Source organism: Chanodichthys erythropterus, unplaced genomic scaffold (genome assembly GCF_024489055.1).
Source record: "Chanodichthys erythropterus isolate Z2021 unplaced genomic scaffold, ASM2448905v1 ctg000270_np12, whole genome shotgun sequence".
NCBI classification, from domain to species: domain Eukaryota; kingdom Metazoa; phylum Chordata; class Actinopteri; order Cypriniformes; family Xenocyprididae; genus Chanodichthys; species Chanodichthys erythropterus.
Window position 1 is genome coordinate 42,556 of NW_027125657.1, and position 4,215 is coordinate 46,770.

General features: G+C 36.8%; 1 non-coding gene across 1 annotated transcript; it reads right to left on the reverse strand.

The window, feature by feature from the left end:
• Positions 1-2,029: 2,029 nt before the first annotated feature.
• LOC137016127 (5S ribosomal RNA) lies at positions 2,030-2,148 on the reverse strand. Its single transcript, XR_010894106.1, has one exon. It is a non-coding gene; the product is annotated as a 5S ribosomal RNA (ribosomal RNA).
• Between the last annotated feature and the right edge of the window lie 2,067 nt (positions 2,149-4,215).

The following is a 4,215-nucleotide window of genomic DNA, read 5'->3' on the forward strand; positions in this document are numbered from 1 at the left end:
TATTTCTTTATACTTCTTTACAATATTTCTTAAAACATTAAAAAACTCTTTCTTTTCCTTCTCCTCCACTGGTGCATGTACATTTACTAAAATCAAATCTCTTCCTTCATATTTCGTCTCTACTACAATACACTTCCCCAACCTGTCCTTATACACAATTTTACTCACTTTAAAAACATCATCCTTCATTAAAAAAGCCACACCTCTTCCAAACCTCCCATCGCCATTATTATATAAAATACCACCATCCCATCTCTTTTTATAATCAAACATAACATTTTCTCTCCAGTTTGTTTCTTGTAATGCTATAATATCTTCCCTTTTACATTTCTCTTTTACTTTTTCAAATTTCCCAATGTCCAACAGTCCCCTTGCATTAAAAGTAACACAACTTAAAACCATTAAAAGAAATACAGATAAATACTTAAAAACCATTATTCACCATTGTCTCCCTCCAAGCCTCTTAACACGTCATATTTGTTACTTTTTGTCATTATTTTTTTCCTTGCACCTTCCAAATTTGGTTTTACCTTCAATGCTCTTCTTCTTATTTGTCCTCTCCCCCTCTGTCCTTGTCCATGCTGTCTGTCTTTATTTCTTCTTCACTGTCCGTTTCCTTATTTTGATCCATCCTTCCATGTCCATCTCTCTCCACGTCCTCCATAAAAGTATTAAAACTGTCCGATATTTCCATTTCAGTCCCTTGAGTATCCTGCTCCGTTGTCTGTTCATCATTTTTACTGTTGTCTTTTTCTCTTTCCCCTTCCTCACTGTTGCTCTGTTCTTCTTCCTCTTGTCGTTCATCAGTTTGTCCATCCTCCTCGTTGTTTCCTTCATGCACCTGTCCGCCTACCTGTTTTTCCCTTCCTCCTTCCTCTCCCTCCATCCAGCATTCACATTTATTTAAAACCTCTTGACACTCCGGGCACCTAACCGCATTGCAATCCCTTGCAAAGTGTCCCCTCTCCTCACATTTGTAGCACGTAAATGTCGGGCAGTCTTTTAGCAAGTGCTCCGGGCTCATGCACAGCCTACAGGTTTTCACCTGATGGCTGTGCATCACCCGGAAGTACTGCTGGCCCTCGGCTGTCTCAAGCCTCGTGCTGTATGGCAGGGATGCCACCTCCTTGGGGAATCGGACTTTAAGGAACCTTGTCCCGTCCTCAATATCGGTGCCCGGGTAGCATCTCCTTTTAATTTGACTCATGGGCTCAACACCCCATCCCTCCAATTTTTCTAAAATTTTTCCATCATCCAGGTAGACGGGCAGGTGCATGAAGGAAACAACATAATCACAATTTTGCAGGTTTTTCACTTCACACATCACTCCTTTAACTTCCAGTCCTTCAATTAGTTTATCACATGTTTCCTCTTTTTCCATCGTCAGTTCATATTCCTTGCCTTGTCTTGGTCTTACAGCTAAAATTTTGCCATGTCCACATTGTTCTGTTACCGCTTTAATGATGTCCTCCGCTCTCACTTCATTCACTTTTTCCACGTTCACGATCACAGTAGCCTCTTTCAAATATTTCCGTTCAACAAACTTATTTCTTACTTCTTGAATTTTCTCCTTTCCAGCTCGTAGTCGTTTATCCAGTCCAGAGTCGTTTGCCATACGTGTTCCTCGTGCCAGTCCAGTGTCGTTTGCCAAGCGTGGTCCTCCTGCCATTCCAGTGTCGTTTACCATACGTGTTTCTCCAGCCAGTCCTGCGTCGTCATCCATTATCCGTCCGAAAAAAAAGAGAAAAGAAAAAAGAAAAAGGCTTAACCACCCTCCAGCCAGCAAAAGCTGCTGTTAGGTGGTTTATAACTGAAACAAAAACAAAAAAACTAATTTAAAGTAAAAAGAAACTCACAAAACAAACAAACAAAAAAAAACACAAAATGGTGGAGAGCCTTCCTCTCCAAACTGCAGCCAAACAACTTCCTTCAGACTCAATAGCGCCCTCAGAGTGGTATGGCCGTAAGCGAAAACTGCTGCCAAGAGTGGGCTATTTAAGACATTCTTTATACTTTCAGAAAAACATAAAGCTTACAGCACCTGGTATTCCCAGGCGGTCTCCCATCTAAGTACTAACCAGGCCCTACTCTGCTTAGCTTCCGAGATCAGACGAGATCGGGCGTGCTCAGAGTGGTATGGCCGTAAGCGAAAACTGCTGCCAAGAGTGGGCTATTTAAGACATTCTTTATACTTTCAGAAAAACATAAAGCTTACAGCACCTGGTATTCCCAGGCGGTCTCCCATCCAAGTACTAACCAGGCCCTACTCTGCTTAGCTTCCGAGATCAGACGAGATCGGGCGTGCTTTTTTTTTTTTTTTTTTTTTTATTAAGAAATTTCAATCAATAAAATACAATACAATAAATAATACAATAAAAATTACAGTTTTTCTTACACAATCACCTTTACATCACAAATCTCCTTTACATCACAAATCTCCTTTACATCACAAATCTCCTTTACATCACAAATCTCCTTTACATCACATTTCACCTTTACATCACATATCATACATCAAACATTTTCTTACAAAACTTGTCGGTCTTGGAGGGAGATCAGATCAATAAAATACAATGGAATAAATAAAACAATAAAAATTACAGTTATTCTTATACAATCACCTTTACATCACATATCATACACCACCTTACATCATACCTTTACATAAATTAATTCAATATTCTCCTTCACTTCCTGGCAGCTTCCACATTAATTCTTTTAAAACACAACAAACTTGAGGGGTAAAAACATGATAAAAAACATCCAACATATTTTCACATTTAAAATACACATAAAGTCTTTCCATGTACACTTCTGTTTTCCTTTTAAACACAGTCCAAACATCCAACACAATTTTTTCTTTTTTTCGCCACAATTCTTCTTTCCCATATTGCACTTTTCATCAACATTACCCACAGATTTATAAACTTTTTGTTCCGACACTTCTTCTCCCAACCAAACATCACCACTCTGTTCCATTCCATTACATTTTCATCCCACTCCACAGTCAATTCTTTAATCACACATTTACATTTCTTTAAAAATCCTCCAATTCTTTACAATATAAAAACATATGTAAAATCCATTCTTCTTTTTCTTGGCACACTTTACACATTGCATTTTGTGTCATCCCGATTTTATTTAAAATATACTCAGTAAAAACCACTTTATGTCTTATAAAATACTCCAAACATTCCAATTTTGTCTCCACACATTTTCCTCTCATGTTTCTCCATATACTCTCTTCTTTTAAATCTTTAAATTTCTCCACCCAGTACTTATTTACAATTGGTTCTTTAAAAACACCATCTCTAAAAACACAATAAAACATTTTTACAGTACATTCTTTAAAATCACACAATTTCCCCTCAAGTTTCACATAGATGTTCTTTTCTTTTGGCTCTTCTTCCACACACTCAATTCTTTTAATCCAGTCCTTTGGTATTGCATTTTTAATGATTTCATATTTATTTGTTATTTCTTGTTTGCTGTATTCTTCTTTTGCCACTTCCATTGCATCGAAAACATATTGTGTTGGTAAAAACCCCTCTTTAAACTCATATAAAACATCTCTCACTCTTGTAATTCCCACTTCCATCCATTTCTTAAAAAATATTTCTTTCCCTTGTTTTAAAATGTTGTTATTTAAAAACAGAGGTTGATTTAAAATGCTTTCTCTCCCATGCGGATCATATTCAATTTTCGTTAAAAACTTTCCCCAAGCACTAAAAATTTCTCTATAAAATGCAGGTAATCCTTCAGTCATCCATAATTTTGTTTTCATCCATAAAATTCCATCCCCCATGTTAAAACCACCACATTTATTTAAAAAGTATTTCATTGTTTTCTTCCACTCAGTTTTGTTTTCTTCATTTAGGTATTTCTTAACAATTTTTACTCTCAAAGCATTTTTTCGTTGTTCCACATCCATTAAACCTAAGCCTCCCTTTTCCACCGCCCCTAAAATCGTGTTATGTGCAATTCTCGCTGGTTTCCCCTCCCATAAAAAGTCAAGAAAGCATTTCTTCAACCTCTGCTCTGTCCATAACGGCATTTCAGACACATATAAAACATACCACAATTTAGAAACCATTAAAACATTTAATATTAAAACCTTCCCCTTTAAATTTAAAGTTCTTAATTTCCAAAAATTTAACCTCCTCTCTATATCTGTAACTAGTTGCTCCCACATTTCATCCCTTACTTTCCTCTCAT